At 47.6% G+C, this 23,607-nt stretch overlaps 1 pseudogene and 1 gene segment (V, D, J or C); both read left to right on the forward strand.

Annotated features, from left to right (window-relative positions):
• LOC128584904 (probable non-functional immunoglobulin lambda variable 1-50) overlaps positions 1-23,607 on the forward strand; it is a 685,263-nt gene that overhangs the window by 531,022 nt on the left and 130,634 nt on the right.
• On the forward strand, positions 17,166-18,437 carry LOC128584906 (DNA damage-regulated autophagy modulator protein 1-like; annotated as a pseudogene).

The following is a 23,607-nucleotide window of genomic DNA, read 5'->3' on the forward strand; positions in this document are numbered from 1 at the left end:
CATGAGGGAAGGAGGGGATGCAGTGGGGCTTCCGTCTGGGCATGTCACCCCCACGGGGCTGCACATGTACTGCTATTTATAGGGGACCAGCAGTGACAGGAGGATTGGCTTCAGCAAATCTACAGCAGTACTAGGTTCGAAAGCCAAGCCATCCATTAAGGTGAATAAGTGAAATATACTCTCTTGACAATCATGTTTATTATGATTAAAAGGCTTCAGTATCCAGTGGGAAGTCATCTAAACTCAACAGCCATGACCATGACATGTAATGAATGGAATTCTGATTATAAATTCTCAGGACAGGAGCTGGGGCACAAGGATCACGACCAAGCATCCGAATGTTCCCAGTGTTGGCTGACACAAGCTCCTTGGTTGCCTGCCATGGAGGAGGGAAGGAGCAAGGGGGGCATCCCCACCTCTGTCCACAGCACTTGGGAAGGATCACCCACTTAACTAAAGAAGACTGGGTGGTGACAAGGGGGACAGGTGGCCAGGGAGGAGGGGGAGGGAAGAGTTGGGCTCAGGGTGGGAAGAAGGAGATGGAGGGGCTAGAGGGTCAAGCTCTGAGCTGAGTGTCCCGGATGGAATCTTGACTCCACACCCTGCCATCTGGGACTTTGGGAAAATCATGTCACCTCCTGCTGTTAGTTCCCTTCGTAGTAGACTGCAGGAGAGCTCAGAGTGCTCTAGGGTTATTAAGAATGTCTGCTGGAGGGCGGTGCCTATGGCTCAAAGGAGTGGGGCGCGGGCCCCATATGCCAGAGGTGGCAGGTTCAAACCCAGCCCTGGCCAAAAACTGCAAAAAAAAAAAAAAAAAAAAAAAAAGTTGCTGTAAGAATGTCTGCTGGAGACAAAATGTCTACAGCACTGTCTGACAGGTCTGGCACATAATAGGGCTGCCAAGAAGTCATGATGCCTGAGCTACTAACATAGGCAGGACGGCATTCCTCCTGTGGGCACCAGGGGGCACTGTGAGCCGTAGCGTGGGGTCCAGAAGGAGGCTAAGTCCCTGATAGTGCTCAGGTGCAGAAGGCATGACAAGGCTTCTGTTGCAGTCCCTCCTGGGGCTTGACATTCACCACCCTCCACTCCTGTCACCCGCAGGCTCTTCCTTTGAACTTGGGAAATCAGCAGTTTGAGGCCCTGACTCAAGGCTTAGGTAAGAGCTCAGATACTTTGGAGACTGGAGAAAGGATTTGCATGCTCTGCTCAGTGGGAGCCACCCAAACAAGTCACAAGAGGGAAGGAAGTAGATTTGCATGAAGAGTCTCCCCCTCCAGTGATAAGGGAGTACAGGTGGCCCTTCCCCAGCTGCAGGCTCGGAGGCAGAGCTCTGGGGGTCTCACCATGGCCCAGACCCCTCTTCTGTTCCTCCTGCTCTCTCTCTTCACAGGTGCTGCCCCCAGGTTCAGCCCCCACAGCACCAGGGTCAGTCTGGCCCTGACCTTCAGCTCAGCACAGGGGATGCTGCAGGGTGTGGGGCCCTCTGAGAGTGAAATTCTCACCCTCAGACTCACCTGTCCTGTCCTCTCTTGAGGGCTCTGTGGCCTCCTCTGAGCTGACTCAGGTGCCTGCCATGTCAGTGGCCTTGGGAAAGACGGTCAGGATCACCTGCCAGGGAGATCTCTTAAGTAGCTATTACGCAAGTTGGTACCAGCAGAAGCCAGGCCAGGCTCCTGTGCTGGTCATGTATGGTAACAACGAGAGGCCCTCAGGGATCCCTGACCAATTCTCCAGCTCTGATTCTGGGAACACGGTCACCCTGACCATCAGCAGGGCCCAGGCTGACGATGAGGCTGACTATTACTGCCTGGCATGGGATGATGAAAATGACAAGTTCACAGTGACACAAGCAGATGGGGAAATGAGACAAAAAACCACCTCCCTGTCAGCATCACCCATCTCTAGCCCCCTAGAGGATTATGGACAAAGCCATGGCAGTTGTGGCCCAGGTCACTCAGACTCAGACTTAGGTTGCCCCACCCTGCAGCCCTCTATGCAGGCACTGCGGAGGGGGTGTAGGAGAGGATCTGGGGCTGGCAGGACCAGGCTGCCTGGTATTGTCTGCAGTAGAGTGTGACTTGCTGAAAAAATGAGTGTGACTACTTTTGAGTGGAAGTGAAGAGAGAAGGGGACCAAATGGTTATGAGGCCTGGACGCCCACATGTGGGGTGCTTGAGCCTAGTCCAGGGCCACTACTCATGCCCAAATATCCTGGAATATTCAGTGAACTGCCCAGGACCCTCCTCCCCCCCAACTAAAGCTGGGATCCTGAGCAGAGACAACCAGTGCTCTGCCTACCCCAGATCTGCTCTTCAAGGTGAACCTGCCAACCCTCTGCTGCTGGGCATGCTGGGCACTCACTCATGGCTGCGCCCCCACTGGGCATTGCTTGGGCTGCAGAGAAGTGTCTGCACTCAGGTTATGCCCCTCTCAGACTGAGGGTCAGATCTCATAACTGCCCGAGACCACAGTACCAAGGGCCTGTCTCAGCCTCCCAGCTGGGGCCTCAGTCGCAGCCATAATGCAGGTTTCCCAGTTGTACCTCCCACAACTCCTTCCAGAGAGCATAGCCCAAACCTTGCCGCATGTAGCTTTCCTCTGAGAGTCTGATTCCAGGGAACCCAAAGTACAAAACCATCTCCAGGGAAGAGTATGGAAGAAGGGAGAGCTGCTCAGAGACTAAACTCTGGAATCACAATTATTTCTAGTTACGGATGAGCACATGTGAGGAGGGAATTATTTGAGGCTGAGAAAAGAATCACCCAAATACATTTCAGGAAACATTTGCAGGGATTACACGCACTCACACAATCTGGGTAGTACCTGTTTCCACAATTAGAGTATAAATGCACGTAATTGAGAGATTAACGAGTCAGAACGGCTTTGCCCTGGTACCCGGGAAAATCTAGCTGTAGAGTGAGATCTGCCCCTGTCCCCGCTAGGACAGTGTTACAGCAATCTGAATAAGGGTCAAACTGTCTCCCAGGTACTTTTCTGAATCTAAGAGTAAAACAAATATATACAGATAAATACAAAAATGTCATGCACCCTGCATGGAAAAGTTCAAAATGTCTGCATCCTGTCAAAATTCCTTCAAGAAAGCAGGAAAATTAGAAACACAGCAAGCAGAAAAGATGAGCCATCTGTCATGGTTCTGAAATTGCCAAGGTAATCAACTTTCTAGATGAGGATACCAGAGAAATGATTTAAATAGATCCCATTTCTTTTTTTTTTTCTTTCTTTTTCTTTTTTTGTAGGTTTTTTTTGGCCAGGCTGGGTTTGAACCCACCACCTCTGGTATATGGGGCTGGCGCCCTACTTACGGAGCCACAGCCCAAAATAGATCCCGTTTCTTCTGGAGGGCACAGAATTGATTGGAAATGTTAAGTGGAGAAAATGAAGACATTTAGAAAAAAATCACCTAAACTGAATTTCTGGAATCAACCACCAAAATGTGTATGATAAGGAATACATTAAATGAGATTGATAGCCTAAGAGATACTGCAAAAGGAAAAGTTAGTGCACCAAAGACAAAGCAATAGGAACTATTAATAATAAAACATGCCAAAAAATACTGAAAATAAAAAGAATAGAGCACCGGTGAATTATAGGACAAGTTCATGTAGCCTAAAATGATGTAACAGGAGTCACCAGAGGAAAGAAGTTGGAGGGGGTGATCTAAAAGAAACTACTTAAGGGACAGTAACTCAAATGATCCAAATGTGTTGAAAAGTATAAACCTCCATTTGAAGGCCAAGATACATTCAGAAGTATAAATAGATCAAAAAAACCAAATCAACATACATCATGATCAAAACGCTAAAGAACAGTGATGAAGAGACACTTTTTTTACAGACAGAATCTCACTATGTTGCCCTTGGTAGAGTGCCGTGATGTCACAGCTCACAGCAACCTCCAGCTCTTGGGCTTAGGCGATTCTCTTGCCTCAGCCTCCTGAGTAGCTGGGACTACAGGCACCTGCCACAACGCCTGGCTATTTTTTGTTGCAGTTTGGCTGGGGCTGGGTTTGAACCCACCACCCTCAGTATATGGGGCCGGCGCCTTACCAACTGAGCCACAAGCACTGCCCAGAAGAGACACTCTTAAAACCAGACAGAGAGGGCAGCGCCTGTGGCTCAAGGAGTAGGGCACCAGTCCCATATGCCAGAGGTGGCAGGTTCAAACCTAGCCCCGGCCAAAAACCAAAAAAAAAAAAAAAAAAAAAAACAGACAGAGAGACTGGTACGGTGGCTCATGCCTTTAATCCAGGCACTTTGGGACTACAAGGTGGGAGGATCACTAAAGCCCTGAAGTCTGAGGTTGCAGTAAGCTTTGATCATCTCACTACCCTGCAGTCTGAAAGACAGGGTGAAATCCTGGTTCAGTTTGCAAACAAACAGAAACCAAAACAGAGCAGCCAGAGAGAAAATACATGTTAGATACAGGGCAATAACATGATGATAAGGGAAAACTCATTAGAAGCAATGCATCTTGTATTCTTTTCTCAGTAAAACATTTTTCAAAATAAATGACCACCCCTCCCAGTTTGAATACATAAACATTTACTAAACACAATGATAAAGGGCTCCCTTCATACAGAAAAAAAAAATTATACAAGGGAGAAATATGAATCTACATATACATACAGGAATGCAAGGATAGTTTGGCATCTGGAAGCCAATTATTATTAAGAAATCATGTTAAGGCTCAGCACCTGTAGCACCGTGGTTACGGTGCCAGCCATATACACTGAGGCTGGTGGGTTCAAACTTGGCCTGGGCCAGCTACACAACAATGTTAAGTGCAACAAAAAATAGCCCGGCATTGTGGCGGGTGCCTGTAGTTCAGCTATGTGGGAGGCTGAGGCAAGAGAATTGCTTAAGCCCAAGAGTTTGAGGTTGCTGTGAGCTGTGACATCAGGGGACTCTACCAAGGGCAACATAGTGAGACTCTGTCTCAAAAAAAAAAAAATAATAATAGAAGACAAATCATATGAGCATCTCAAATCATTTCAAAGTCACTTAAAATGTTTTCAGAAGGCTCGGTGCCTGTAGCACAGTGGTTATGGTGTCAGCCACATGCACTGAGGGTGGCGGGTTCAAACTCAGCCTGGGCCTACTAAACAACAATGACAACTGTGACAAAAAAAATAGCCGGGTATTGTGGTGGGTGCCTGTAATCCCAGCTACTTGGGAGGCTGAGGCAAGAGAATGACTTAAGCCCAAGAGTTTGAGGTTGCTGTGAGCTGTGATGTTACAGCTGTATTCAGGGTGACAGCTTGAGCCTCTGTCTCAAAAAAAAAAAATGTTTTCAAGAAATCAGATTTTTCTTCTTGTTGTTTTTAGTCTTCTGGGACGTGATAAAATGTAAGATTATAGGTGAGGTGCTGTTCATGAACAGAATCTGGATGTCCTATACTCAATTGTGAGGTTGCTTTTTGACAAATGTAAAGGATTGTAATCTTGTGTTTCCAAATGTTTTGCTCGTCAGAAGCCACCTTCTTGACAGACTCCATATACACAGAACTGAAAGGATTAGTGGGGTGTTGCAGGGATCAAGTGAGTCATAGAGTCATGGATGTGTTCAGAGAATGTGGAACACACTGGGATATTGTCCCCTCCTCAACACAGCATCAGTGTGGCCTGTGAAAATGCCCATACCTAAAACATTTTTTACACATCATTAAAAGGTCTGGCACCTGAATCAACCACAGAAGGTAAGATGAGGAGAGTTAAAGAATCTGCTTCTCTGCCAGCTCCTAAATGAGACTGTTGGTGCTGATGCTCTGAGGACCACAGGTTAAGTAGCTCAACTCCAGAGCCTCCTCCTCATGCACAGGTGAGACTCACCTGAGGAAGGCACCATCATGTGACCTTCTGTTCCTTTTCCCCATTGCACATTTCTCTCTCCCTTCAGAGCTGGGTGCCCTGTGAGCTTCGATTGATCCTCTGGGGCTGCTGGAGAAGTGCTCACCATCTCCTGCACTTGAACTTCAGTGACATTGGAGTTGTCCTCCTGTTCACTGGTACCCACAGTGATAGGGAAGTAACCCCCATCACTGATGTATGGAGTCAAGAATCAAATGCCAGAGACCCCATTTTTAGGGCTGTATTTTGCTTATTTTTATGAAATGGTCAGGCAGGTGCAGCTATAAGAGGAGATAGAAGAGAGGCTCAGGAAACAAAGTGCATTATGCTCACAGGTCCTAGACAAAGGGCGTGTCACGCTGTGCAGGGCCAGATGGGAAAGACACAAGGATTGCCTGAAGATAGAAGATAGGCATATGGGAGCAGCCCTTAGATCACAGCATCTGTTAGGATTTCCTCAGGAAAATCAGGGCAGGGCAGGCAGAGGAGGGCTGCCCAGTAGAATAATTTCAGCAGGCTATTTGGTCTCTAGCTGCCTGGTACTTGGCTCTGGGATGATTAAGGCAGAGGAACATTGACCTTTAGGGTGCACAGAGCAGGCAGGGAGGTGTGGCTCTGGAGTGGGCAGTCTGCATGTTAAAGGCGTGCTCCTGGCTGAGCTCAGGGTTATTTTAAGGCATACAGAATGGGTCACTCCATGAGGGACAGTCTCCCTTTAACCAGAAATGTGTTGTAAAATGTGAAAACATCACAACACATAGAAAATTATATTCAGTTGACCTTTGTGCAACACTGGTGTGAGCTGCACATGTCCATGTGAGCAACATTGGTGTGAGCTGCACAGGTCCAAGTGAGCAACGTTGGTGTGAACTGCACAGGTCCATGTGAGCAACGTTGGTGTGAGCTGCACAGGTCCATGTGAGCAACGTTGGTGTGAGCTGCACAGGTCCAAGTGAGTAACGTTGGTGTGAACTGCACAGGTCCATGTGAGCAACGTTGGTGTGAGCTGCACAGGTCCATATGAGCAACATTGGTGTGAGCTGCACAGGTCCATGGATTTTTTTTTCTGCCTGGACCACTCGTGAGTCAACAAGACCAACCCCTCCCCTCTTCCTCATCCTCGGCAAACTCAAGCTGCTGAAGAACTTTATGACCATCTCCTTCCACTTCATGAAGAGTAAATATATTCTCTCTCCCTTTTGGTTTTCTTAATAACATTTTCTTCACTGTACCTTACTTTTTTTTAAAGAATACAACACATACTATGTACAACATACAAAATATATGTCAGTCAACTGTTTCTGCTATCTGTAAGGCTTGAGGCCAAGGGCAGGCAATTTGTAGTTATGTTTTGGAGCACTAAAACGTTATATGTGGATTTTCAACTGTGCAAGGGGTTGGCCCTGACTCCTGAATTTTTCAAAGGTCAGTGGCCAGGTGCAGTGGCTCACACCTATAATTCTAGCACTCAGGGAGGCCAAGGTGGGAGGTACTCTTGAGGTCAGAAGTTCAAGACCAGCCTTAGCAAGAGAAAGACCCCATCTCTACTAAAAGTAGAAAAATAAGCTGAGTGTTGTGGTGGACACCTGTAGAGTCGCAGTGAGCTATGATCACTGGAGGCTGAGGCAGGGTTGCCAGCTACTCAGGAGGCTGAGGCAGGGTCACCAGCCACCATTCACCTAATTGGCCATCTCACGCAGGCCACTGCTGGTTAGGCCAGGCTGGATGAGCCCACATGCTGACATCTGGAGATTATTTATTCACTTCCAAGGTCTGCTGTCATAGATAAACTGGGGACCTGGACTCCATGGTACTGGTCAAGGACCCAGAGCACTCTGTGCACCCAGTGAAGTGTTCACTAACTATAAAGTTAGTCTAGAATAAAATTCTTTGACAATATAACCACTTTCAGATAGGAGGATATTGTGTAACCTTGTAAGCTGTGAGGAGGAATCTGTTTAACATATACTAGGACAAATAATAACATTGCTCATGTGACTTTTACTGTGAGGATTGAATTAACAAAGAAAGGCGGTGCCTGTAGCTCAAAGGAGTAGGGTGCCGGCCCCATATACTGGAGGTGGTGGGTTCAAACCTAGCTCCAACCAAAAAAAAAAAAAAAAAGTAACAAAGAAAAACAGGAGGGCAGAGCAGCAATTTGAGGAGACACCCTGGCTGTTCTCCAGAATTACCGGCTTTTCTGTAAATAAAAGTGAAACTGTTGATCTCTCATCTGCTTCTCCGTTGATTGGCTTGGGTGACAAATGGATGGACTAAGCCCTTCGACCTAATTTTGTAGTGCTTTTCTAATAATTCCTCAAGAGCACACAAGCATCAGGCCCCACAAAACCTGGATCTTCCCTGGCTCCCAAGTAGAGCTCCTCTCTCCTCAGAGATAAGCCCCCAACTTTCCCTCATCCAACAGATACCTAATGCTCTCTACCTTCAAGCCTCATCTAGCCAGAGTGGGACAGCCCAGACAGGTTTCCGCCTCCAGGCCCTCTGCTTATGCTGTTCCCCTGCCTGTCTGCCTTTCCCTAACTTTTCAGCCCAGTGCACTCCTACGCACCCTTCAAGACACACAGCAAATACTTCCAAAGGGAGGAACCCTTTCCCCACGTCCCAGACAGAATCAACACTCCCTCTTGGGTGGCCCCACCAAGCTTAGCATTCCCTAGTCACAACACAAATGACCTCATGGATCGGCCCCACACTGAGGGTCCTGGCCCAGGCTGTGGCTTCTCCAGGGTCCAGATGGGCTTATCTGATTCTGTATCCATAGGGCTCAATATTGAAGGGAAGAGATTTTGATGACATTGAGGACATCAAGGGTAACATGATAACCAGCTCTGATGGCCATTCCAGGAAAACAGCTCTGAAATTGCTTGGTAGAGTGGACCAGGCACAGGCATTGATGCATAGTTTCACAAGGGGAGTATTTCAGAGGTGACCATAGTGATATTCAGCAATGAGGAATGGGGACTTTTTCTAGGATGAGTTTGTGAACTTGTCTGACCTCGTAATCACTAAGAGTCCACCATGGCCAATCAGATATGTAGATCATTGGCTTTGCTTCTCCCATTTTATGTATCTTCTGTACTGGTGAACAATCAGAAATAAGGAGAAGGCAAAACTTCCATCTATGATGTAGTTTAGCAGAAAAGGGTACTGCTTGCTCGTTTATTCACTATTGGGTACCTTCCATTTCAACTCAGTGCTAGTTACACGCAACTCTCAGTTCCCCTTTTAGTCAGGCTAGGCTCTCTCTAAATTATCTCTATAGTGTGTTGATTTATTTCCTTTATGCTTCTGTAGTGCCTTGAACCTAGGAGTTTGAGGCGGCAATAAGCTAGAGGCTGCCACAGCACTCTAGCCTGAAGCCACAGAATGAGACCGTCTTACCAAAAAAAAAAAAAAAAGCCCCGATGAAGAAATTCTTTGTTTTCTTTTTTTTTTTTGTAGAGACAGAGTCTCACTGTACCACCCCCGGGTAGAGTGCCGTGGCGTCACATGGCTCACAGCAACCTCTAACTCTTGGGCTTACGCGATTCTCTTGCCTCAGCCTCCCGAGCAACTGGGACTACAGGCGCCCGCCACAACGTCCGGCTATTTTTTTTTGTTGCAGTTTGGCCAGGGCTGGGTTTGAACCCGCCACCCTCGGCATATGAGGCCGGCGCCCTACTCACTGAGCCACAGGTGCCACCCGATGAAGAAATTCTTAAAAGAAGTTAGAGAGGAAAAATATGTTAGATAGAGGTAAGCTACATAATAAGAGGAAATTTCTCATTAGAAGCATTAGAAGTAAGAGGGCCCTAGTGCTACATTTATAAATATTAAAAGAAAAAAAAAATAACAGTCCCCAAAGCAATCAATAGATTCAAAGCAATCCCTGTCAAATATCAATCACCTATGGCTCGGAGCCCGTAGCACAGTGGTTACAGCACCGGCCACATACACCGGGGCTGGCAGGTTTGAACCTGGCCTTGCTAAACAACAATGACAACTGCAACAAAAAAATAATCGGGTGCTGTGGCCGGCACCTGTAGTTGCAGCTACTTGGGAGGCTGAGGTAAGAGAATCGCTTAAGCTCAGGAGCTGGAGGTTGCTGTGAGCTGTGACGCCATAGCACTCTACCCAGGGTGACATAGTGAGACTGTGTCTCAAAAAAATATATATATATATCAATCACTTGTATCACAGAAATACAAAATACATCCAAAAATTTGTCTAGATTTGAAGACCCCAAATAGCCAAAGCAGTATTCAGGAAAAAAAAATCAAAAAAGCTGGAAGCATCTTGCTACCTGACTTCATAATTCACTGCAAAGCTCTAGGAACCAAAATAACATGGTATTACTATAAAAATAGACACAGAGACCAAGGAAATAGAATGGAGAACCTCAAAATAGATTTACATACTTACGGCCAAGTGATTTTCCAAGAAGGGGCCAGGAACATACAGTAGGCAAAGGACATTCTTTTCTATAAGTAATGCTGATAAATGTAAATATCCACATGCAGAAGAATGAAACTAGACCCCTGTCACTCACCCTGTACTGAAATCAATCCCCAAATGATTAAAACGTTAAATGTAAGACTCATAGTTATGAAACGACCAGCAGAAATCACAGGGAACCTGGAGAAATGCTTCAGGATGTAGGTTTAGACTCCAGATGAAGATTTCATGGCTAAAGCTGAAGGACCCTCCCAGCCTCACTTGTCCCCTTAGTCCAGCACCTCTGCCCACCCCTGCCCCCGCCCCCATCCTCTTCCCAGTGCTGTGATCTCTGGTCTCCCTACATCCCCAAACACTCACCTCTAAGTGGGACTTTGCTTCCTGGGGAACTCAATCTGCTGCGCTGATTTTTCTTTCTTCTTTTTTGTTAATGGTGTAATTTCTATGCACATGAATTCACCTTCTCTAGCCGACAGTTCTTTGACTCTTGGCAAATGCTCACAGGGGTGTAAACACCTCAAACAAGACAAATAGCAATGCAGCCACCACTCACACGTTCCCCAGGTCCCTCTGTAGTCACACCGTTCCTCCCCTCCAACCCTGGTAACTACAGATCTGTAATCCTATAGCTTTACCTCGGTCAGAACATCATACACATGGAACCCCACCTAGACAGCCTTTGGCTTCTGGCTTCTCTCACTTGGTATAATGCACTTGAGATCCATCGGGGTTGCCTGGGCAGTAAAAAGTTATACACGTATTTTCTTTTTTTTTTTTTATTGTAGAGACAGAGTCTCACTTTATGGCCCTTGGTAGAGTGCCGTGGCCTCACACAGCTCACAGCAACCTCCAACTCCTGGGCTTAAGCGATTCTCTTGCCTCAGCCTCCTGAGTAGCTGGAACTACAGGCGCCCGCCACAACGCCCGGCTATTTTTTGGTTGCAGTTTGGCCGGGGCCGGGTTTGAACCCGCCACCCTTGGTATATGGGGCCAGTGCCTTACCGACTGAGCCATAGGCGCCGCCCATATACATGTATTTTCAACTGTGTGAGGAGTTGGCCCTGATTCCCGAATTGTTCAAACGTCAATGGTCAGGTGTGGTGGCTCCCATCTATAATCCTAGCACTCTGGGAGGCTGATGCAGGTGGATTGCTTGAGCCAAGGAGTTCGAGACCATCCTGGGCAAGAGTGAGACCCGGTCTCTAAAAATAACTGGGTGTTGTGGTGAGTGCCTAGAGTCCCAGCTACTCAGGAGGCTGAGGCAAGAGGATCGCTTGAGTTTGAGGTTGTCTTGAGCTATGATGCCACAGCACTCTACTCAGGGCAACAGAGTAAGACTGTCTCAAACAAAAAAAAAAAAAAGAAAGAAAGAAAGGGAAAAAACCCCAAAACCCCATGGGACAAGGACATTTCAGATCTCAGACTCAGATACAGGAATTGCAACTGTCACACACCGGCCTCTCTGTGCTGCACTGGGCAGGGCAGGTGGGTCATACTGGTACAGAGCAAGGTGGCCTCCCTGGTCCCACCCACCAAGGGGACAGGTGTTGTCAGGGAGCCTGGAGGAGGGAAGCTCCTGCTCTGAGTCTCTTTCCCCAGCAGGGGGCGGCAGAGCTGCAGCCTGGAGCCCGCAATGTGAGGCTGGGGATGCCCTGGTGGGACTAGTGGGGGAGGCCAGCCTGGGGGAACACTGTCCTAGGGTCAATCCTCAAAGTGGAAGTCAGGACAATCTGTCCTGTCCCATGGGCTGAAGGGATCACATTCTGAGGGTCACCCTTGCACATGACACCCCAGGATACTGAGTTAAATTTAAGACCCATTAATTATGAAACGACCAGAAGAAATCATAGCGAACTTGGGAGAAATGCTTCAGCACATGGGTCTAGACAAGGATTTCATGGCTAAAGCTGAAGGACCCTCCCAACCCCATGTCCTCCCTTAGTCCTGCTGAGGACTCCCGGCCCAGTGGGTGACTGACATGGGAGAGGCAGCTGGAGGGGCCTGTGCCCAGTTGTTAGCCTTGGCCCCTCCCACAGGGCTGGGATTCCCTGGAACCTACCCCGAGGTCTAGGTGCCCTAGGAGGGGAGCACAGCGTGTGTAGACGGGGCTCCCAGGGCCTGGGTCCTCCCCCAGGAGACTGTCTGAGCCTCCTGCCCACGCTCAGGGCTTTGTCCTCCCTGTCCAGCAGCAGTCCTGGGAACTGAGCCTCTGTCCTGGGCACTGCAGGGACAGTCCGGCCACTCCTCCATCTGCCTCTCTCTTTCAGGAAGATTCTGCCCTCAGGCCACAGCTCCTGTGCTCAGGGGAGGCTCAGGTTGGGGACACCTGGGAGTCCTGATCCCTGGATGGAGCCTCTGAAGCTGCCTGTAGGAGACTTTGCTCAGAGGGAAGGGGACTCTCACCTGCCTCTAGTCTCAGCTCTGACCACAGGGCTGTACTGGGTTCAGGGGCAGGATCTGTGTCACTGGAGGGACCCTTGACCACTCCCCTGAAGGGCTACACCTTGTTCTGAGACCCTGACCCTGGGACTGTTTCCGAGACCGTGAGGTCTCAGGAGGAAAGTCAGTGAGCTGGGTCTGGTGCTTTTTATGTTTCCACAAAACTTTAATGACGGGAAAAAAAGGAGCCGAGGGTGGTAATTCCTAGTCTAGTGTAAGGATGGGGATGTCATGGAAGGAGCCACACCCGTGTGCAATGAGATCGCACACCACCCGTGTGGTGCACACACAGAGCTGTGCCGTGCTCGAACAACCACACGATGGCATCAGAAACCATGGTCCCGTGTCCAGACAACAGGGGAAGAATTTAGAGGAAGAGGAGGCCACGGTGATTCTGGGGACCCAGAGTACAGATTGATGAGGACGAAGCTGATTGCCTGGGGTCCCCTCATGCTGGGTCAGGTGTGACCTGCCATCTCAGCAGCTCCCAGCTTAGCACACGGCCAGGATCCTGGCAGGGGCATAGCCGTGCCCCCGTGCAGCACAGCCAGAATGGTTGGGGCAGTCCTGAGAAGGTGACTGTCATCTCTGGCCTTGGAGGCCGAGGGTGATTTTGTAAGAATTGGTTGGAGGATGCTATTGCCCCACCTCCCATGTGCTTTCTGCTCAGTCCCTGTGCTGTCCCCACAGCTGGTCAAGTGATATCCCTCAAGGAGGGGGCCCAGCAGACATGAATTTGCATAAACACTAGCCACTCACTGCCACATGGGGCCTGGGAGAGAATAAGAGAGGCTGGGGAAGCCCAGCTGTGTTGTGGGCTCAGAGGCAGAGCTGTGGGGGTGTCACCATGGCCTGGACCCCTCTCCTGCTCCCCCTCCTCACTCTCTGCTCAGGTGCTGTCTCCAGCCCCTGCCCCAGCCTCAGCCCATAGAGCGCCGAGCTGTGCCTTCCTTGAACCCTGAGCTCAGCCTCAGGGTTTTCCCCTGGGAATGGGTCCTTCATCTCAGGCACCTCTCCTGTCTTCTCTTCCAGGCTCTTTGGCTTCTGATGAGCTGACACAGTCACCCTCCGTGTCAGTGTCTCTGGGACAGACGGCCAGGATCACCTGCTCTGGAGATGCACTGGCAAAAAAGTATGCTTCCTGGTTCCAGCAGAAAGCAGGCCAGGCCCCCGTGCTGGTGATGTATCAATATAGCCAGCGGCCCTCAGGGATCCCAGAGCGGTTCTCTGGGTCCAGCTCAGGGACAACAGTCACCTTGACCATCACTGGGGCTCAGGCTGAGGATGAGGCTGACTATTACTGTCAGTCATGGGACAGAAGTAGTGATCATCCCACAGTGACACAGGCAGATGGGGAAGTGAGGCACAAACCCCTGGCCCATCTGTGTCACTCTCTCTCTCTGACCCAGGAGGACTGTGGACAAAGCCATGGAAGGGCTGGCTGAAGTCACCTGGATCTGAGACCCCCAGAATGCCTGCCCATCGAGCCCTCCAGGCAGAGTCCATGGAAGGAGAATCAAAGCTGTCTTTGGGGCTGGCAGGATCGGGCTGTCCATTCCCCAGACTGTGAGTTGTGGATAGTGTCCTCATGGAAGGACACACAGACTGCGCCATCCATGCCGGTATGACAAGCCAGTGGGACGGGGGGACTCTCAGCTATCAGTTCAATGTACTCAGTGTCACCTGGAAGTAGCCTCCTCCTTTGCAGCTGAGACCTCCAGACCAGGAGAGCAGAAGGCACGGGGAGGGGAAGTAACATGTGGAAAGGATTCAATGAGGACATTAGCAAGTGGAGTCACTGCAATTCATCCTTCCATGGACTCTGGCTGTGGGGACACAGCACCTCACTCCAGGCACTGAGCCACAGCATGGGAAGATACGTTCCCTACCCCTCAAGGCCTTCCCCCCTGGCTGGCACAGGACCGTCTGACTCTTCAGGCAGCCACTCACCCATTCATTTAAGCCAGATGCCTCAAGGTGTGGGAAGACGGTGAGCCCACAGAGTCTGTGAGCATGGGCCCATTGTGGGCCTTTATTTGCCGTGAAATGAGTTCCGCACTCTGAGCCCCCCTTGAGAATGCCCTAATGGTGGGTGCGGCCTTCTGTAGTCCTGGGATAACAGTTTCGGCAGCAGCACTCCTGCCAGAGAGAGCAAATCCCTGTTCCGGATGTCCCAGAGGAGGTGCAGCCCCCACACTACGCAGCGTCAGGGTGTCTGCATACCACGCAGAAAGCTCTGGGGACCAGGCCTGAATTATTTCTTCCTCCCTCAGCTGGTCCCAGGGACTCCTGGGGGGCTCAGACTGTGGCTGAGAGATTCAGGGAATGGTGCAGGGTCGGGTCAGGGCTGTTTGGGCCACCTATTCATGCCACTTCCTTGCCTATAACCTGGTCACTTCTGTTTGATGGGGGCAGCTGCTGTGAGGGCCCTCCCTGTAGCTGGGGGCTTAGGTATCAACCGGCCCCTAAGATGCTCAGGCTCCTGGGGAACTCATTGGCCCCAGTCAAGCACTCAGCTTCCACAGCGGCCCAGTGGCCTTGACTGTCACCCACAAATACTGCTTTCTGCTCGCACAGGAAATGTGAGAATGGCCGGGCCGCCCATTCCCTTCAGGTCTGGGGACACCGGGATGAACTGGACCATAGCAGCAAACTTGTCAGGCTAGTCTACTGGCTTCCCTGGCACAGCTGTGCGTCCTGATGACCGCACGACACCACTGCTAGGCCCCTGCCAGCCCTGGGTCCCTTCAGTCACAGTCCTTGTGTTCAATTCAGGTTCCTGCACCTCTTTTAGAAATCTATGTTTATGTTGAGAGGTGGAAAAGTTTATAATTTCGTTGTAGAAATTATATAACATATGTGGAAATGTGTTAAAAGATATTTTACAAAGAGTGAAAGATCTTCCATTAGACCAACAAGTAAACTGCCCACTCAATGAGCATTACCTTAAATTGCCTGTTGTGAGCATCATGACTTTGTTCACAATGTCTAATGACAATTTTTTTTTTGAGACAGAGTCTCAGTATGTCACCCTCAGTAAAGTGCTGTGGTGTCACAACTCACAGCAACCTCAAACTCTTGGGCTTAAGTGATTCTCTTGCTTCATCCTCCCAAGTAGCGTGGACTACAGGCTCCCGCCACAACACCTGGCTATTTTTTGTTTTTCTTGTCATTGTTGTTAAGCTGGCCCGGGCTAGGTTCGAACCCACCAGCCCCAATGCATGTGGCCAGGGCCCTACCCATTGAACACAGGAGCTGAGCCAATGTCTAATGATAATTAGTTCACAATCTGAAAGATTGCTCATGTATTCTTAAGCTACAGATGAGTTACGTAATGGAAGAGACAAGAAACAGTACGTGGGGGACTTCAGAGCCCAGGGACACTGAACTCTGCAAAGAAATACAGCCTGAAGTGTACAGTGTGTGGCATAGTTATATTTGACTCTCTTATATTTTTTCAAAGGAGAATTTAGGATATATTTGAAAAAACTGCTGGGAACATGATAGGTGGTAGGCCATCTGTGCAATGGAAGTTTATTGGAAGTATCAAATAAGAGAAGCTGGGTTTATTGGAAGTATCAAATAAAGAGACTTTTATTCCTCCCACCGGACAGAGCACGCTGAATGCATTTGTGCTCAGGTTTCTACAGCAGACTCAGCTGACAGCTGTGTGGTGCAGAAGTTGCAGTCATTCTCTGCACGCCTGTAAGAGCTGTGAGCCGGCACCCACCTAAGCGCCTGCTGGAAGGAAAAGAAGACAGTGAGGAAAAGGATGCTGTGCTCCCTTGCAGATCCCATGGGTACTCCTGGGGGAGGTCACAGATGTTCACGGGTGTTAACTGTTGTTCAAGTTTCCTGACACCAGAAGCGCACTTGTCAGAGAGTCCATAATCAATCACCAGAAAAACAACACCTAGTCCAGTGTGTCCTCTGTGATATCCAGGGCAAGGAAATAAAGTACATTTGAAGATCAAGTGAAGACAAAGATTATTTGTCATCCTCAGGTAGAGGAATGAGAATTTACATAAAAATGGATTTTTAAATAACATAAATCTATTGTCTTAATTTATTGTATTTTTCTTTTTTTATGGTTGGAGATTCATTGAGGGTACAAGATACTGTATTTTTCTAACATGAAAAATACGCAGACTATTTCAAGGGTAACCAACAGTATTGGGTAAATTAGGTACAAACACTGCCCTCATTTGGGGAGAACACTTTGCTAGAATGGATAAGTTTACAGTTGTTCCTCAAATTATGCGATTTCCATTAATTTCAGTGTTAATAGATTGAGTAGGGTCCGCGCCCTGGCCGCCGACAAGTGCACGGCCCCCGGGCAGCCCCACAGCAACCAGCGCGGCCCTGCCAAGCACAGCGCCCCCCAGCGGCGGCGGCGGCGCGATGCTGTGCTTTCTGGGCAGAGTGGCCTTCGTCCCCTTCCTCCTGGTGACCTGGTCCTCTGCCGCCTTAGTCATCTCCTACGTGGTTGCCATGCTGTCCAGGCACGTCAACCCCTTCTCCTTTACATCAGTGATACAGGAACAACACCTCCAGAGAGTGGTATTTTTGGATTTATGATAAACTTCTCTGCATTTCTTGGAGCAGCCACAATGTATACAAGATATAAAAATAGTGGACAAGCAAAATCAAACCTGCTATTTCACCATGAATGGATTAATAAATTGTGGTACATGTACACCATGGAATATTATGCAGCCTTAAAGAAAGATGGAGACTTTACCTCTTTCATGTTTACATGGATGGAGCTGGAACATATTCTTCTTAGTAAAGTATCTCAAGAATGGAAGAAAAAGTACCCAATGTACTCAGCCCTAGTATGAAACTAATTTAGGGTTTTCACATGAAAGCTATAACCCAGTTACAACCTAAGAATAGGGGGAAGGGGGAAAGGGAGGGGAGAGAGGGGGGAGGTGGGTAGACGGAAGGGGATTGGTGGGATTACACCAGCGGTGCATCTTACAAGGGTATATGTGAAACTTGGTAAACGGTCTGTGAAGCTAGTGAATGATGCCCCATGATCATATCAATGTACACAGCTATGATTTAATAAAAAAAAAAAGAAAGAAAAAAACCCCCCTGCTATTTCAGCACTCCTGTTTTTAACTTGGTGTCATTAATTCTCGGATCGGTGGATGTATCAGAATGGGCATCCTTGCCAATTTTCAGGAGTTAGCTGTGCTGGTGGACCACGACGGGGGCGCCCTTTTGGTTTTGTGTGAGGTGTTCTGTACATGTTCCTACAATCCATCATCTCTTACAAATTATGTCCCCAGTGGAACAGCCTCTTGACGTGCCACATACGGATGGCCATTTCTACCATTTCCTGCCTGGCTGTCGTCCCCACGATTGCCCGTGCTTCATTAATTTCTTTTTTTTTTGGTTTTTGGCTGGAGCTAGGTTTGAACCCACCACCTCCGGCCTATGGGACCGGTGCCCTACTCCTTGAGCCAGAGGCTCTGCCCCGTGCTTCACTAATTTCTATAAACCAAGCTGGAGTGGCATCCAAAAGAAAAGGCTTATAAGTATCACGTAGTGAGTGTGATCTGTGAATGCACAGAGGCCTTTGGTTTTATTTTCTACTTCTTAACATTCATCCACCATTTCCAGGGCATCACCCTAAGGATAGCCACAGAAATCAATGGTGACATTTGAAGAAAGAAGAATTATATCCCACTCAGTGAATGTCACAGAGAATTTCTAGAAGTGGTACAGAGGACAGGCAGGGTTTTGAGGCGGCCCTGATTAGACTGCATCTGTGGCACATCCAGGACTTGAAATGCATTAAGAATTCCCAATAGTTGGAATTCTTGGAAATTCTTGGAAAAAGGTGTCCCAACACACCTTTTCAAAGGTATGTTTTCCTAGAGAAATACATGACATTGTAGCCACGTGTTCATAATTTTCTAAGTGGACACTTTTTTATTAACAAATTCATATATGGGGCGCCGCCTGTGGCTCAACAGAGTAGGGCACCGGCCCCATATGCTGGAGGTGGTGGGTTCCAACCCAGCCCTGGCCAAAAACTGCAAGAAAAAAAAAAAAAAGAAATAAAAAAAATTCATATATGGAAAAGATAAGGTGTTACAGAAATTGGAGAGCAATTATTTTTGTACAGATTCTGTTGTTTTTTTCTTTGTGCGTGAGTGATTTATGGAAACACACTTAAATGAGAACTTCTAGTACATTTATTACAAAGTAAAATCAAGGGATATGCATTTTTAAAATTTCATTTTTTGAGAATGAACTGTATAATTTTGTATTGTGAAAGCATTTATAAATTGAATTTATAACGGTCACATACCCACATCATAAAGATGTAGTTTATAGATTAACACTAAGATACTCAGATTTTTTTTAGCTGAACTAAGCAAAATGCTTCTGTTGAGTGGATTTTGTACTGCTATGCACAGTAACTGCAAGTAAATACAGAAGATCTCGGTTTTTAAATCCTCCCTCCTCATTTCTCCATGTTCCCAGTGCAGCTTTCACCCTGGATGCTCCACTCAGTCTTAGCCAAAAGGCTGGGAAATGCTACCCTGGCTGCCAATGGGCAGTCCGTCATGGGTGTGATGCCTGGTGGGATGGATCCAGCAATGCTGATGAGAAATTCTAAAACTGTCCTTTATTGTCACTGGCATGACTTGAGATAGAGGCTGACTCAGAAGCTGAAACTCCTGTCTCAAATTCCTTTTATGCCAATAAACATGTCAAAGACAGTAAAGGTCCGAGTGAGACAAGGATCAAGGAGTGACCCAAGTTTCTGGGTGCAGGGTGCTGTTGCTGTGGCTGAATGTCCTCAACACTATAGGAAATTTCAGTCAGGCCCTTTGTGCTAAGCATGACTTACAGATTCCACCTTTGCACCCAAATTATGAAAGACAAATCTTTCAAGTAATTCTAGGGCAGCGCCTGTGGCTCAGCGAGTAGGGCGCTGGCCCCATATATAGAGGGTGGCTGGTTCAAACCCAGCCCCGGCCAAACTGCAACAAAAAATAGCCAGGCATTGTGGCAGGTGCCTGTAGTCTCAGCTACTTGGGAGGCTGAGGCAAGAGAATCGCCTAACCCCAAGAGCTGGAGGTTGCTGTGAGCTGTGATCCCACTGCACTCTACCGAGGGCGACAAAGTGAAACTCTGTCTCTAAAAAAAAAAAAAAAAAGAAAAAAGAGAGAAAGAAAGAAAAAAGAAAAGCAAGTAATTCTAGAAGAAGAAGTTGGGCTCGGCACCTGTGGCTCAAGGAGCTAAGGCGCCAACCACATACACCTGAGCTGGCGGGTTCGAATCCAGCCCGGGCCAGCCAAACAACAATGACGCTGCAACCAAAAAATAGCGGGGCTTTGTGGCAGGTGCCTGTAATTCTAGCTACTTGGGAGGCGGAGGCAGGAGAATCACTTGAGCCCAGGAGTTGGAGGTTGCTGTGAGCTGTAATGCCACGGCACTCTACCCAGGGTGACAGCTTGAAGCTCTGTCTCAAAAAAAAAAAAAAGAAGTTGCCCTCAATATGTTAGGGGCTTAGCTTTGAAAGTTGACAATAAGGAAATTTCTCTTTGCAAAGACCCCAGGGCATAGACCTGTGTTTGGCCAAGTGGGACCAGCCGTTGAGGGTACATGCCGAGGGTAGAACAACCCATCTGGGCAGCCTTGGTGGAGGACACAGGTTGGGGTGGAGCATGTGGTAGCTCCTCAACTGTTTGCTGGGTGGGCACAGGGTGAGAGGTTCAGCAGTAGTCAGCCCCCGCTGCACAACCTCCCCTGCCTGTTTAGCGGTGGGAAGCTGCCAACCATTTCTGAATCTACTATAACTTGTTGTATTGCCCTGATTCTCTGTTGCAACGCTGGAACTGAAGGACAGTAACCAAAGCTACGTCAAGCATTATATTCCAAAGAGAAGGAAGAACATTTCATACCTTTTCCATGGACTCCATGGTAGAGTGAGGCCTGTGGTTGTGTCTTACTGTGGACAGACGTCTTATTAGCCCTTCTCAGGACGCATTGTCATTCTTCACCTCCACGTCTCTGCACAATGAGATCGGGAGCTCCTTGAGGGCAGAGTATGAGCTTAAATGTTTGTAACTCCAGCATTTAACACAGTGTCTCCTGGTACACTGTAGGTGCTTAAAAAATACTCATTGAATGCATGCATGAATGAATGACCAATGAAGGAATGACAGGATGTTTGTAATGCTGCATAATGGAATTGACTCTGGTTTACTAATTAGTTTAAGGATGAATCATCTGTATCACCCAGTAACATTGACTGTTTTGCTTTGTGTGCTGTAAACATTTCAGTTGTTTGGGCTCCACCATTCTATGACAATTCTCTTCAACCTAGACAGTTACCACAGAAATTGTTACGTGGTCTACACCAAATGATTCACCTGTCTTGGCAAACTGAGAAGGCCAAGAATCACTCCAATCACATTCTGCTGATGCCATGCAACCTCTAAAGCTGGTCTTATCTGAGTTTTGCTTTCTTTCTTCATATAATTTCTAATTTCCACGAACTTGCGTTTCCTTGGACCTCACAGCTGAAAGAGTAAAATAATAAAAAAAATTCTTTATTTAAAAAAAAAATAGATTGAGTATACCCAAGAGTCAGTGGATATACTTAACTTGGGCAAATGTACTGTTTTTGAAAATCATATGCTTTTGAAATACATTCAGTCAATTCTTGTAGGAAACATGAGTCCCTATTTGCCAGTGTTCACATATGTACTGAAGGGAAATGCTATTTTAGTATTCAGTTCAGCTATGGGAAGACTTTTAAGTATGATTGGAAAATCTTGGGTGTGTAACTCTACCTTGTTAATTGTAAATGTTATGATATCTAAATGAATATGAAGTATTTTTGAGATAAAATTTTGTATCCAAGGTAAGATGTTTTATAAACAGGCAGCACCATTAGCATTTCAAAGATTTAATATTAAAAAATGGAATATATCTTAGAGAGGATATTTGCTTTACATGTGTAAATAATATTTTCAATATTGGGCTAAATAAACATATTAATTTAATTAATTAATTTCTTTTTTCCTTAAATTTTTTTCCCTTGAGACAGAGTCTCACTTTGTTGCTCTCTAGAGAGTACTGTGGCATCATAGCTCACAGCAACCTCAAACTCCTGGCCTCAAGTAAGCCTTCTTTCTTTGTTTTTCATTTTTAGAAGAGACGGAATCTCACTCATGCTCAGGCTGGTCTCAATCTCGTGAGCTCAAACAATCCACCTGCCTTGGCCTCCCAGAGATCTGGCATGAGCCATAGTACCTGGCCTTTTATTAAATTTTTAACATAGTACATAGAAATTGAATGATCCCAGGAGGTTCACATCGTATCAGTATTGGACAGTGCTGGGTTCCTCCCTGAGAAAGGGGATTCATTACCGGAAGGTGGCAGCAGGGTCACAGTGGGGAAGGCCCTGGAAGAAGCTGAACCTGAGAACACCAGGCCTGCAGAGAGTCAACAGGTGTTCAGGGTCCCTCCCCCGACTGGCATGTTAGGATAGTTCATCTGTCCTCTTAAGGTGCAGGCCTGGCTCCAAGTAACCTGAGGGAGACACAGGTACTAATGAGCCCTTAACTAGGACATACATCTGAGAGGCTCCTGCTTCTACTTGTGGCCCAGGAAGCAGAGCTTCAGTGTGTCTCCACTGTGGCCTGTGCCCCTCTCCTAACATTCTCTGCACAGGTGTAACCTCCCTGGACCTGCCCTCAGGCTCAGCCCCCACAGGTCCTAGGCTGCCCTGGGATTGGGACACTGTGGAGGGATTGTAGAATTGAGCTCCTGGGACTCTGATGGCCTCTCTGTCCTTTGTTGCAGGTTCTATGTCCTGGGGGGTGCTTGGGCCATGGTGCAGACGTCTTCAGCTATTTAGGACAAGGAATGGACATCTCTACTCCATCATGGTACCTGCCGAATCTGGGATGTCTTGGGGTAACAGACCTCCCCTGTCATGTTGACCCATTGTTTGTATCATTACTTGACACACAGCCTACCCCCGTGACCATCAGCAAGCGACAGGCCAAGGATGACCTCATGTGGGGCAAGAACAAAGCTGGCCTATGACATGGACAAAGAAAGACTGGGACACACACCGTGCTGGCTCACGTTGTCTTTCTTCCTTAAGAAAAATGCTTGGTGGATGGAGCTGGAACATATTCTTCTTAGCAAGGTATCTCAGAAATGGAAGAAAAAGTATCCAATGTACTCAGCCCTACTATGAAGCTAATTTATAGCTTTCACATGAAGGCTATAACCCAACTATAGCACAAGACTATGGGGAAAAGGCCAAGGAAGGGGAAGGGAGGGCAATGGGTGGGGCCACACTTATGGTGCATCTTAGAATGGGTACAGGCGAAACTTAACTAAATGCAGAATACAAATGTCTACATACAATAACTAAGAAAATGCCATGAAGGCTATGTTGAACAGTTTGATGAGAATATTTCAGATTGTACCAGCACATTGTACCCCTTGATTGCACTAATGTACACAGCTATGATTTAACAATAAAAAAAAAAAATGCTTGGAATTGGGGTCAGGGGACCAGAATTCCATTCATTTTTGACATTGTCTCTCTCCTCACTCTTCTCTCTCTCCCCTCTGTTTCTCTCTGATCCTGTAGGCCGTTATTTGCACATCTGCTATAACACACATATAACACTGCCTTCTGAGAGTTCCCTCAGGGATCTCAGCTGTTGGAGTGAACACTCATCCCCACGTCCAGGTGTCCTCAAGAGTCTACACCGTGAACCCCTCCCTGCATTTCTCTTCCTTCTGTGGGCTCTGAATTAGGAAAACAGAAGCCACTGTGATTATAAGAATAACT

Source organism: Nycticebus coucang, chromosome 4 (genome assembly GCF_027406575.1).
Source record: "Nycticebus coucang isolate mNycCou1 chromosome 4, mNycCou1.pri, whole genome shotgun sequence".
NCBI classification, from domain to species: Eukaryota; Metazoa; Chordata; class Mammalia; order Primates; family Lorisidae; genus Nycticebus; species Nycticebus coucang.